Source organism: Schistocerca gregaria, chromosome 2 (assembly GCF_023897955.1).
Source record: "Schistocerca gregaria isolate iqSchGreg1 chromosome 2, iqSchGreg1.2, whole genome shotgun sequence".
Classification (NCBI taxonomy): domain Eukaryota; kingdom Metazoa; phylum Arthropoda; class Insecta; order Orthoptera; family Acrididae; genus Schistocerca; species Schistocerca gregaria.
The window spans coordinates 225,184,145-225,196,403 of NC_064921.1; the positions used below are offsets into that span (position 1 = coordinate 225,184,145).

The window sequence follows — 12,259 nt, forward strand, 5'->3', positions numbered from 1 at the left end:
TTAGTCGTAAATGCGGCGTTCCCCTCGTGAGGTTACTTCCGCGCCACAGCCACAAACACGTCAAAAGGGACACTTGTCGTATGAAAACGACTCTTGTCTAGAGATGACAGTGTGAGGAAACAGTGCAGGCTGACCAGTACATCATCTGTACAATAATAGTCGCTGATGAAATACAGAGAACTCGAAATAAATTCAAATACTCAAAGTATTACTTTATGGAGATTGCAACGTGATCAAAACTTGAGATATTACTCGACACATAGACCTCTGCATTCTGTCTAATCTCTGATGTCTGTAACAGACGACTTAGTTTCGAACAAAATGTATTGATTGCTGTGATTATATGGATTTGAGAAACTCTTTTGGTGGTACATTCTGTGCTATATTTGTGCGGCTGCGTCTGGCGAACGTCTTCTGGTTGCAGAACTCATGCCTGTGTACTGTGGCAACGTGGATGCGACAACTACATCAACTGCAAGTACTCTAATAGAACAAACGAGGAGAATCTAATCAAGTGTCAGGATGGCCGAGCGGTCTAAGGCGCCATACTCAAGGAACAACCTTGGCTGCAGTAGCAGCTAGAGCCTTCTGGTCCTCGAATGAGGGCGTGGGTTCGAATCCCACTCCTGACACAGATTTTGTCGCTTCTCTGGAGCACCATGCATATCATTGAGATCCTTTGTAATGTGCAACAGCACGATACTGGCCGTGTTCTTCTAAGTGAAATCAAAAATTTGCATTAAACACAAGCGCACCTACGGCACCAAACTGTTTCTTCGGTAGTGTGAGCTACAAACAGAGAGTGTTAGTCGTAAATGCGGCGTTCCCCTCGTGAGGTTACTTCCGCGCCACAGCCACAAACACGTCAAAAGGGACACTTGTCGTATGAAAACGACTCTTGTCTAGAGATGACAGTGTGAGGAAACAGTGCAGGCTGACCAGTACATCATCTGTACAATAATAGTCGCTGATGAAATACAGAGAACTCGAAATAAATTCAAATACTCAAAGTATTACTTTATGGAGATTGCAACGTGATCAAAACTTGAGATATTACTCGACACATAGACCTCTGCATTCTGTCTAATCTCTGATGTCTGTAACAGACGACTTAGTTTCGAACAAAATGTATTGATTGCTGTGATTATATGGATTTGAGAAACTCTTTTGGTGGTACATTCTGTGCTATATTTGTGCGGCTGCGTCTGGCGAACGTCTTCTGGTTGCAGAACTCATGCCTGTGTACTGTGGCAACGTGGATGCGACAACTACATCAACTGCAAGTACTCTAATAGAACAAACGAGGAGGATCTAATCAAGTGTCAGGATGGCCGAGCGGTCTAAGGCGCCAGACTCAAGGAACAACCTTGGCTGCAGTAGCAGCTAGAGCCTTCTGGTCCTCGAATGAGGGCGTGGGTTCGAATCCCACTCCTGACACAGATTTTGTCGCTTCTCTGGAGCACCATGCATATCATTGAGATCCTTTGTAATGTGCAACAGCACGATACTGGCCGTGTTCTTCTAAGTGAAATCAAAAATTTGCATTAAACACAAGCGCACCTACGGCACCAAACTGTTTCTTCGGTAGTGTGAGCTACAAACAGAGAGTGTTAGTCGTAAATGCGGCGTTCCCCTCGTGAGGTTACTTCCGCGCCACAGCCACAAACACGTCAAAAGGGACACTTGTCGTATGAAAACGACTCTTGTCTAGAGATGACAGTGTGAGGAAACAGTGCAGGCTGACCAGTACATCATCTGTACAATAATAGTCGCTGATGAAATACAGAGAACTCGAAATAAATTCAAATACTCAAAGTATTACTTTATGGAGATTGCAACGTGATCAAAACTTGAGATATTACTCGACACATAGACCTCTGCATTCTGTCTAATCTCTGATGTCTGTAACAGACGACTTAGTTTCGAACAAAATGTATTGATTGCTGTGATTATATGGATTTGAGAAACTCTTTTGGTGGTACATTCTGTGCTATATTTGTGTGGCTGCGTCTGGCGAACGTCTTCTGGTTGCAGAACTCATGCCTGTGTACTGTGGCAACGTGGATGCGACAACTACATCAACTGCAAGTACTCTAATAGAACAAACGAGGAGGATCTAATCAAGTGTCAGGATGGCCGAGCGGTCTAAGGCGCCAGACTCAAGGAACAACCTTGGCTGCAGTAGCAGCTAGAGCCTTCTGGTCCTCGAATGAGGGCGTGGGTTCGAATCCCACTCCTGACACAGATTTTGTCGCTTCTCTGGAGCACCATGCATATCATTGAGATCCTTTGTAATGTGCAACAGCACGATACTGGCCGTGTTCTTCTAAGTGAAATCAAAAATTTGCATTAAACACAAGCGCACCTACGGCACCAAACTGTTTCTTCGGTAGTGTGAGCTACAAACAGAGAGTGTTAGTCGTAAATGCGGCGTTCCCCTCGTGAGGTTACTTCCGCGCCACAGCCACAAACACGTCAAAAGGGACACTTGTCGTATGAAAACGACTCTTGTCTAGAGATGACAGTGTGAGGAAACAGTGCAGGCTGACCAGTACATCATCTGTACAATAATAGTCGCTGATGAAATACAGAGAACTCGAAATAAATTCAAATACTCAAAGTATTACTTTATGGAGATTGCAACGTGATCAAAACTTGAGATATTACTCGACACATAGACCTCTGCATTCTGTCTAATCTCTGATGTCTGTAACAGACGACTTAGTTTCGAACAAAATGTATTGATTGCTGTGATTATATGGATTTGAGAAACTCTTTTGGTGGTACATTCTGTGCTATATTTGTGCGGCTGCGTCTGGCGAACGTCTTCTGGTTGCAGAACTCATGCCTGTGTACTGTGGCAACGTGGATGCGACAACTACATCAACTGCAAGTACTCTAATAGAACAAACGAGGAGGATCTAATCAAGTGTCAGGATGGCCGAGCGGTCTAAGGCGCCAGACTCAAGGAACAACCTTGGCTGCAGTAGCAGCTAGAGCCTTCTGGTCCTCGAATGAGGGCGTGGGTTCGAATCCCACACCTGACACAAATTTTGTCGCTTCTCTGGAGCACCATGCATATCATTGAGATCCTTTGTAATGTGCAACAGCACGATACTGGCCGTGTTCTTCTAAGTGAAATCAAAAATTTGCATTAAACACAAGCGCACCTACGGCACCAAACTGTTTCTTCGGTAGTGTGAGCTACAAACAGAGAGTGTTAGTCGTAAATGCGGCGTTCCCCTCGTGAGGTTACTTCCGCGCCACAGCCACAAACACGTCAAAAGGGACACTTGTCGTATGAAAACGACTCTTGTCTAGAGATGACAGTGTGAGGAAACAGTGCAGGCTGACCAGTACATCATCTGTACAATAATAGTCGCTGATGAAATACAGAGAACTCGAAATAAATTCAAATACTCAAAGTATTACTTTATGGAGATTGCAACGTGATCAAAACTTGAGATATTACTCGACACATAGACCTCTGCATTCTGTCTAATCTCTGATGTCTGTAACAGACGACTTAGTTTCGAACAAAATGTATTGATTGCTGTGATTATATGGATTTGAGAAACTCTTTTGGTGGTACATTCTGTGCTATATTTGTGCGGCTGCGTCTGGCGAACGTCTTCTGGTTGCAGAACTCATGCCTGTGTACTGTGGCAACGTGGATGCGACAACTACATCAACTGCAAGTACTCTAATAGAACAAACGAGGAGGATCTAATCAAGTGTCAGGATGGCCGAGCGGTCTAAGGCGCCAGACTCAAGGAACAACCTTGGCTGCAGTAGCAGCTAGAGCCTTCTGGTCCTCGAATGAGGGCGTGGGTTCGAATCCCACTCCTGACACAGATTTTGTCGCTTCTCTGGAGCACCATGCATATCATTGAGATCCTTTGTAATGTGCAACAGCACGATACTGGCCGTGTTCTTCTAAGTGAAATCAAAAATTTGCATTAAACACAAGCGCACCTACGGCACCAAACTGTTTCTTCGGTAGTGTGAGCTACAAACAGAGAGTGTTAGTCGTAAATGCGGCGTTCCCCTCGTGAGGTTACTTCCGCGCCACAGCCACAAACACGTCAAAAGGGACACTTGTCGTATGAAAACGACTCTTGTCTAGAGATGACAGTGTGAGGAAACAGTGCAGGCTGACCAGTACATCATCTGTACAATAATAGTCGCTGATGAAATACAGAGAACTCGAAATAAATTCAAATACTCAAAGTATTACTTTATGGAGATTGCAACGTGATCAAAACTTGAGATATTACTCGACACATAGACCTCTGCATTCTGTCTAATCTCTGATGTCTGTAACAGACGACTTAGTTTCGAACAAAATGTATTGATTGCTGTGATTATATGGATTTGAGAAACTCTTTTGGTGGTACATTCTGTGCTATATTTGTGCGGCTGCGTCTGGTGAACGTCTTCTGGTTGCAGAACTCATGCCTGTGTACTGTGGCAACGTGGATGCGACAACTACATCAACTGCAAGTACTCTAATAGAACAAACGAGGAGGATCTAATCAAGTGTCAGGATGGCCGAGCGGTCTAAGGCGCCAGACTCAAGGAACAACCTTGGCTGCAGTAGCAGCTAGAGCCTTCTGGTCCTCGAATGAGGGCGTGGGTTCGAATCCCACTCCTAACACAGATTTTGTCGCTTCTCTGGAGCACCATGCATATCATTGAGATCCTTTGTAATGTGCAACAGCACGATACTGGCCGTGTTCTTCTAAGTGAAATCAAAAATTTGCATTAAACACAAGCGCACCTACGGCACCAAACTGTTTCTTCGGTAGTGTGAGCTACAAACAGAGAGTGTTAGTCGTAAATGCGGCGTTCCCCTCGTGAGGTTACTTCCGCGCCACAGCCACAAACACGTCAAAAGGGACACTTGTCGTATGAAAACGACTCTTGTCTAGAGATGACAGTGTGAGGAAACAGTGCAGGCTGACCAGTACATCATCTGTACAATAATAGTCGCTGATGAAATACAGAGAACTCGAAATAAATTCAAATACTCAAAGTATTACTTTATGGAGATTGCAACGTGATCAAAACTTGAGATATTACTCGACACATAGACCTCTGCATTCTGTCTAATCTCTGATGTCTGTAACAGACGACTTAGTTTCGAACAAAATGTATTGATTGCTATGATTATATGGATTTGAGAAACTCTTTTGGTGGTACATTCTGTGCTATATTTGTGCGGCTGCGTCTGGCGAACGTCTTCTGGTTGCAGAACTCATGCCTGTGTACTGTGGCAACGTGGATGCGACAACTACATCAACTGCAAGTACTCTAATAGAACAAACGAGGAGGATCTAATCAAGTGTCAGGATGGCCGAGCGGTCTAAGGCGCCAGACTCAAGGAACAACCTTGGCTGCAGTAGCAGCTAGAGCCTTCTGGTCCTCGAATGAGGGCGTGGGTTCGAATCCCACTCCTGACACAGATTTTGTCGCTTCTCTGGAGCACCATGCATATCATTGAGATCCTTTGTAATGTGCAACAGCACGATACTGGCCGTGTTCTTCTAAGTGAAATCAAAAATTTGCATTAAACACAAGCGCACCTACGGCACCAAACTGTTTCTTCGGTAGTGTGAGCTACAAACAGAGAGTGTTAGTCGTAAATGCGGCGTTCCCCTCGTGAGGTTACTTCCGCGCCACAGCCACAAACACGTCAAAAGGGACACTTGTCGTATGAAAACGACTCTTGTCTAGAGATGACAGTGTGAGGAAACAGTGCAGGCTGACCAGTACATCATCTGTACAATAATAGTCGCTGATGAAATACAGAGAACTCGAAATAAATTCAAATACTCAAAGTATTACTTTATGGAGATTGCAACGTGATCAAAACTTGAGATATTACTCGACACATAGACCTCTGCATTCTGTCTAATCTCTGATGTCTGTAACAGACGACTTAGTTTCGAACAAAATGTATTGATTGCTGTGATTATATGGATTTGAGAAACTCTTTTGGTGGTACATTCTGTGCTATATTTGTGCGGCTGCGTCTGGCGAACGTCTTCTGGTTGCAGAACTCATGCCTGTGTACTGTGGCAACGTGGATGCGACAACTACATCAACTGCAAGTACTCTAATAGAACAAACGAGGAGGATCTAATCAAGTGTCAGGATGGCCGAGCGGTCTAAGGCGCCAGACTCAAGGAACAACCTTGGCTGCAGTAGCAGCTAGAGCCTTCTGGTCCTCGAATGAGGGCGTGGGTTCGAATCCCACTCCTGACACAGATTTTGTCGCTTCTCTGGAGCACCATGCATATCATTGAGATCCTTTGTAATGTGCAACAGCACGATACTGGCCGTGTTCTTCTAAGTGAAATCAAAAATTTGCATTAAACACAAGCGCACCTACGGCACCAAACTGTTTCTTCGGTAGTGTGAGCTACAAACAGAGAGTGTTAGTCGTAAATGCGGCGTTCCCCTCGTGAGGTTACTTCCGCGCCACAGCCACAAACACGTCAAAAGGGACACTTGTCGTATGAAAACGACTCTTGTCTAGAGATGACAGTGTGAGGAAACAGTGCAGGCTGACCAGTACATCATCTGTACAATAATAGTCGCTGATGAAATACAGAGAACTCGAAATAAATTCAAATACTCAAAGTATTACTTTATGGAGATTGCAACGTGATCAAAACTTGAGATATTACTCGACACATAGACCTCTGCATTCTGTCTAATCTCTGATGTCTGTAACAGACGACTTAGTTTCGAACAAAATGTATTGATTGCTGTGATTATATGGATTTGAGAAACTCTTTTGGTGGTACATTCTGTGCTATATTTGTGCGGCTGCGTCTGGCGAACGTCTTCTGGTTGCAGAACTCATGCCTGTGTACTGTGGCAACGTGGATGCGACAACTACATCAACTGCAAGTACTCTAATAGAACAAACGAGGAGGATCTAATCAAGTGTCAGGATGGCCGAGCGGTCTAAGGCGCCAGACTCAAGGAACAACCTTGGCTGCAGTAGCAGCTAGAGCCTTCTGGTCCTCGAATGAGGGCGTGGGTTCGAATCCCACTCCTGACACAGATTTTGTCGCTTCTCTGGAGCACCATGCATATCATTGAGATCCTTTGTAATGTGCAACAGCACGATACTGGCCGTGTTCTTCTAAGTGAAATCAAAAATTTGCATTAAACACAAGCGCACCTACGGCACCAAACTGTTTCTTCGGTAGTGTGAGCTACAAACAGAGAGTGTTAGTCGTAAATGCGGCGTTCCCCTCGTGAGGTTACTTCCGCGCCACAGCCACAAACACGTCAAAAGGGACACTTGTCGTATGAAAACGACTCTTGTCTAGAGATGACAGTGTGAGGAAACAGTGCAGGCTGACCAGTACATCATCTGTACAATAATAGTCGCTGATGAAATACAGAGAACTCGAAATAAATTCAAATACTCAAAGTATTACTTTATGGAGATTGCAACGTGATCAAAACTTGAGATATTACTCGACACATAGACCTCTGCATTCTGTCTAATCTCTGATGTCTGTAACAGACGACTTAGTTTCGAACAAAATGTATTGATTGCTGTGATTATATGGATTTGAGAAACTCTTTTGGTGGTACATTCTGTGCTATATTTGTGTGGCTGCGTCTGGCGAACGTCTTCTGGTTGCAGAACTCATGCCTGTGTACTGTGGCAACGTGGATGCGACAACTACATCAACTGCAAGTACTCTAATAGAACAAACGAGGAGGATCTAATCAAGTGTCAGGATGGCCGAGCGGTCTAAGGCGCCAGACTCAAGGAACAACCTTGGCTGCAGTAGCAGCTAGAGCCTTCTGGTCCTCGAATGAGGGCGTGGGTTCGAATCCCACTCCTGACACAGATTTTGTCGCTTCTCTGGAGCACCATGCATATCATTGAGATCCTTTGTAATGTGCAACAGCACGATACTGGCCGTGTTCTTCTAAGTGAAATCAAAAATTTGCATTAAACACAAGCGCACCTACGGCACCAAACTGTTTCTTCGGTAGTGTGAGCTACAAACAGAGAGTGTTAGTCGTAAATGCGGCGTTCCCCTCGTGAGGTTACTTCCGCGCCACAGCCACAAACACGTCAAAAGGGACACTTGTCGTATGAAAACGACTCTTGTCTAGAGATGACAGTGTGAGGAAACAGTGCAGGCTGACCAGTACATCATCTGTACAATAATAGTCGCTGATGAAATACAGAGAACTCGAAATAAATTCAAATACTCAAAGTATTACTTTATGGAGATTGCAACGTGATCAAAACTTGAGATATTACTCGACACATAGACCTCTGCATTCTGTCTAATCTCTGATGTCTGTAACAGACGACTTAGTTTCGAACAAAATGTATTGATTGCTGTGATTATATGGATTTGAGAAACTCTTTTGGTGGTACATTCTGTGCTATATTTGTGCGGCTGCGTCTGGCGAACGTCTTCTGGTTGCAGAACTCATGCCTGTGTACTGTGGCAACGTGGATGCGACAACTACATCAACTGCAAGTACTCTAATAGAACAAACGAGGAGGATCTAATCAAGTGTCAGGATGGCCGAGCGGTCTAAGGCGCCAGACTCAAGGAACAACCTTGGCTGCAGTAGCAGCTAGAGCCTTCTGGTCCTCGAATGAGGGCGTGGGTTCGAATCCCACACCTGACACAAATTTTGTCGCTTCTCTGGAGCACCATGCATATCATTGAGATCCTTTGTAATGTGCAACAGCACGATACTGGCCGTGTTCTTCTAAGTGAAATCAAAAATTTGCATTAAACACAAGCGCACCTACGGCACCAAACTGTTTCTTCGGTAGTGTGAGCTACAAACAGAGAGTGTTAGTCGTAAATGCGGCGTTCCCCTCGTGAGGTTACTTCCGCGCCACAGCCACAAACACGTCAAAAGGGACACTTGTCGTATGAAAACGACTCTTGTCTAGAGATGACAGTGTGAGGAAACAGTGCAGGCTGACCAGTACATCATCTGTACAATAATAGTCGCTGATGAAATACAGAGAACTCGAAATAAATTCAAATACTCAAAGTATTACTTTATGGAGATTGCAACGTGATCAAAACTTGAGATATTACTCGACACATAGACCTCTGCATTCTGTCTAATCTCTGATGTCTGTAACAGACGACTTAGTTTCGAACAAAATGTATTGATTGCTGTGATTATATGGATTTGAGAAACTCTTTTGGTGGTACATTCTGTGCTATATTTGTGCGGCTGCGTCTGGCGAACGTCTTCTGGTTGCAGAACTCATGCCTGTGTACTGTGGCAACGTGGATGCGACAACTACATCAACTGCAAGTACTCTAATAGAACAAACGAGGAGGATCTAATCAAGTGTCAGGATGGCCGAGCGGTCTAAGGCGCCAGACTCAAGGAACAACCTTGGCTGCAGTAGCAGCTAGAGCCTTCTGGTCCTCGAATGAGGGCGTGGGTTCGAATCCCACTCCTGACACAGATTTTGTCGCTTCTCTGGAGCACCATGCATATCATTGAGATCCTTTGTAATGTGCAACAGCACGATACTGGCCGTGTTCTTCTAAGTGAAATCAAAAATTTGCATTAAACACAAGCGCACCTACGGCACCAAACTGTTTCTTCGGTAGTGTGAGCTACAAACAGAGAGTGTTAGTCGTAAATGCGGCGTTCCCCTCGTGAGGTTACTTCCGCGCCACAGCCACAAACACGTCAAAAGGGACACTTGTCGTATGAAAACGACTCTTGTCTAGAGATGACAGTGTGAGGAAACAGTGCAGGCTGACCAGTACAACATCTGTACAATAATAGTCGCTGATGAAATACAGAGAACTCGAAATAAATTCAAATACTCAAAGTATTACTTTATGGAGATTGCAACGTGATCAAAACTTGAGATATTACTCGACACATAGACCTCTGCATTCTGTCTAATCTCTGATGTCTGTAACAGACGACTTAGTTTCGAACAAAATGTATTGATTGCTGTGATTATATGGATTTGAGAAACTCTTTTGGTGGTACATTCTGTGCTATATTTGTGCGGCTGCGTCTGGCGAACGTCTTCTGGTTGCAGAACTCATGCCTGTGTACTGTGGCAACGTGGATGCGACAACTACATCAACTGCAAGTACTCTAATAGAACAAACGAGGAGGATCTAATCAAGTGTCAGGATGGCCGAGCGGTCTAAGGCGCCAGACTCAAGGAACAACCTTGGCTGCAGTAGCAGCTAGAGCCTTCTGGTCCTCGAATGAGGGCGTGGGTTCGAATCCCACTCCTGACACAGATTTTGTCGCTTCTCTGGAGCACCATGCATATCATTGAGATCCTTTGTAATGTGCAACAGCACGATACTGGCCGTGTTCTTCTAAGTGAAATCAAAAATTTGCATTAAACACAAGCGCACCTACGGCACCAAACTGTTTCTTCGGTAGTGTGAGCTACAAACAGAGAGTGTTAGTCGTAAATGCGGCGTTCCCCTCGTGAGGTTACTTCCGCGCCACAGCCACAAACACGTCAAAAGGGACACTTGTCGTATGAAAACGACTCTTGTCTAGAGATGACAGTGTGAGGAAACAGTGCAGGCTGACCAGTACATCATCTGTACAATAATAGTCGCTGATGAAATACAGAGAACTCGAAATAAATTCAAATACTCAAAGTATTACTTTATGGAGATTGCAACGTGATCAAAACTTGAGATATTACTCGACACATAGACCTCTGCATTCTGTCTAATCTCTGATGTCTGTAACAGACGACTTAGTTTCGAACAAAATGTATTGATTGCTGTGATTATATGGATTTGAGAAACTCTTTTGGTGGTACATTCTGTGCTATATTTGTGCGGCTGCGTCTGGCGAACGTCTTCTGGTTGCAGAACTCATGCCTGTGTACTGTGGCAACGTGGATGCGACAACTACATCAACTGCAAGTACTCTAATAGAACAAACGAGGAGGATCTAATCAAGTGTCAGGATGGCCGAGCGGTCTAAGGCGCCAGACTCAAGGAACAACCTTGGCTGCAGTAGCAGCTAGAACCTTCTGGTCCTCGAATGAGGGCGTGGGTTCGAATCCCACTCCTGACACAGATTTTGTCGCTTCTCTGGAGCACCATGCATATCATTGAGATCCTTTGTAATGTGCAACAGCACGATACTGGCCGTGTTCTTCTAAGTGAAATCAAAAATTTGCATTAAACACAAGCGCACCTACGGCACCAAACTGTTTCTTCGGTAGTGTGAGCTACAAACAGAGAGTGTTAGTCGTAAATGCGGCGTACCCCTCGTGAGGTTACTTCCGCGCCACAGCCACAAACACGTCAAAAGGGACACTTGTCGTATGAAAACGACTCTTGTCTAGAGATGACAGTGTGAGGAAACAGTGCAGGCTGACCAGTACATCATCTGTACAATAATAGTCGCTGATGAAATACAGAGAACTCGAAATAAATTCAAATACTCAAAGTATTACTTTATGGAGATTGCAACGTGATCAAAACTTGAGATATTACTCGACACATAGACCTCTGCATTCTGTCTAATCTCTGATGTCTGTAACAGACGACTTAGTTTCGAACAAAATGTATTGATTGCTGTGATTATATGGATTTGAGAAACTCTTTTGGTGGTACATTCTGTGCTATATTTGTGCGGCTGCGTCTGGCGAACGTCTTCTGGTTGCAGAACTCATGCCTGTGTACTGTGGCAACGTGGATGCGACAACTACATCAACTGCAAGTACTCTAATAGAACAAACGAGGAGGATCTAATCAAGTGTCAGGATGGCCGAGCGGTCTAAGGCGCCAGACTCAAGGAACAACCTTGGCTGCAGTAGCAGCTAGAGCCTTCTGGTCCTCGAATGAGGGCGTGGGTTCGAATCCCACTCCTGACACAGATTTTGTCGCTTCTCTGGAGCACCATGCATATCATTGAGATCCTTTGTAATGTGCAACAGCACGATACTGGCCGTGTTCTTCTAAGTGAAATCAAAAATTTGCATTAAACACAAGCGCACCTACGGCACCAAACTGTTTCTTCGGTAGTGTGAGCTACAAACAGAGAGTGTTAGTCGTAAATGCGGCGTTCCCCTCGTGAGGTTACTTCCGCGCCACAGCCACAAACACGTCAAAAGGGACACTTGTCGTATGAAAACGACTCTTGTCTAGAGATGACAGTGTGAGGAAACAGTGCAGGCTGACCAGTACATCATCTGTACAATAATAGTCGCTGATGAAATACAGAGAACTCG

The 12,259-nt window shown here is 44.7% G+C and overlaps 15 non-coding genes across 15 annotated transcripts; all 15 read left to right on the forward strand.

Moving 5' to 3' along the window:
• Positions 1-516: 516 nt before the first annotated feature.
• Positions 517-632, forward strand: Trnal-caa (transfer RNA leucine (anticodon CAA)). Its single transcript has 2 exons — positions 517-554; positions 587-632. It is a non-coding gene; the product is annotated as a tRNA-Leu (tRNA).
• Positions 633-1,321: 689 nt separating this feature from the next.
• Positions 1,322-1,437, forward strand: Trnal-caa (transfer RNA leucine (anticodon CAA)). The gene is made up of 2 exons: positions 1,322-1,359; positions 1,392-1,437. It is a non-coding gene; the product is annotated as a tRNA-Leu (tRNA).
• Positions 1,438-2,126: 689 nt separating this feature from the next.
• Trnal-caa (transfer RNA leucine (anticodon CAA)) lies at positions 2,127-2,242 on the forward strand. Its single transcript has 2 exons — positions 2,127-2,164; positions 2,197-2,242. It is a non-coding gene; the product is annotated as a tRNA-Leu (tRNA).
• A 689-nt stretch (positions 2,243-2,931) lies between these two features.
• Positions 2,932-3,047, forward strand: Trnal-caa (transfer RNA leucine (anticodon CAA)). The gene is made up of 2 exons: positions 2,932-2,969; positions 3,002-3,047. It is a non-coding gene; the product is annotated as a tRNA-Leu (tRNA).
• Positions 3,048-3,736: 689 nt separating this feature from the next.
• Trnal-caa (transfer RNA leucine (anticodon CAA)) lies at positions 3,737-3,852 on the forward strand. Its single transcript has 2 exons — positions 3,737-3,774; positions 3,807-3,852. It is a non-coding gene; the product is annotated as a tRNA-Leu (tRNA).
• A 689-nt stretch (positions 3,853-4,541) lies between these two features.
• Trnal-caa (transfer RNA leucine (anticodon CAA)) lies at positions 4,542-4,657 on the forward strand. Its single transcript has 2 exons — positions 4,542-4,579; positions 4,612-4,657. It is a non-coding gene; the product is annotated as a tRNA-Leu (tRNA).
• A 689-nt stretch (positions 4,658-5,346) lies between these two features.
• Trnal-caa (transfer RNA leucine (anticodon CAA)) lies at positions 5,347-5,462 on the forward strand. Its single transcript has 2 exons — positions 5,347-5,384; positions 5,417-5,462. It is a non-coding gene; the product is annotated as a tRNA-Leu (tRNA).
• A 689-nt stretch (positions 5,463-6,151) lies between these two features.
• On the forward strand, positions 6,152-6,267 carry Trnal-caa (transfer RNA leucine (anticodon CAA)). The gene is made up of 2 exons: positions 6,152-6,189; positions 6,222-6,267. It is a non-coding gene; the product is annotated as a tRNA-Leu (tRNA).
• A 689-nt stretch (positions 6,268-6,956) lies between these two features.
• Trnal-caa (transfer RNA leucine (anticodon CAA)) lies at positions 6,957-7,072 on the forward strand. The gene is made up of 2 exons: positions 6,957-6,994; positions 7,027-7,072. It is a non-coding gene; the product is annotated as a tRNA-Leu (tRNA).
• A 689-nt stretch (positions 7,073-7,761) lies between these two features.
• Positions 7,762-7,877, forward strand: Trnal-caa (transfer RNA leucine (anticodon CAA)). Its single transcript has 2 exons — positions 7,762-7,799; positions 7,832-7,877. It is a non-coding gene; the product is annotated as a tRNA-Leu (tRNA).
• Positions 7,878-8,566: 689 nt separating this feature from the next.
• Positions 8,567-8,682, forward strand: Trnal-caa (transfer RNA leucine (anticodon CAA)). The gene is made up of 2 exons: positions 8,567-8,604; positions 8,637-8,682. It is a non-coding gene; the product is annotated as a tRNA-Leu (tRNA).
• A 689-nt stretch (positions 8,683-9,371) lies between these two features.
• Trnal-caa (transfer RNA leucine (anticodon CAA)) lies at positions 9,372-9,487 on the forward strand. Its single transcript has 2 exons — positions 9,372-9,409; positions 9,442-9,487. It is a non-coding gene; the product is annotated as a tRNA-Leu (tRNA).
• A 689-nt stretch (positions 9,488-10,176) lies between these two features.
• Trnal-caa (transfer RNA leucine (anticodon CAA)) lies at positions 10,177-10,292 on the forward strand. Its single transcript has 2 exons — positions 10,177-10,214; positions 10,247-10,292. It is a non-coding gene; the product is annotated as a tRNA-Leu (tRNA).
• A 689-nt stretch (positions 10,293-10,981) lies between these two features.
• Trnal-caa (transfer RNA leucine (anticodon CAA)) lies at positions 10,982-11,097 on the forward strand. The gene is made up of 2 exons: positions 10,982-11,019; positions 11,052-11,097. It is a non-coding gene; the product is annotated as a tRNA-Leu (tRNA).
• A 689-nt stretch (positions 11,098-11,786) lies between these two features.
• Trnal-caa (transfer RNA leucine (anticodon CAA)) lies at positions 11,787-11,902 on the forward strand. The gene is made up of 2 exons: positions 11,787-11,824; positions 11,857-11,902. It is a non-coding gene; the product is annotated as a tRNA-Leu (tRNA).
• Positions 11,903-12,259: the final 357 nt, after the last annotated feature.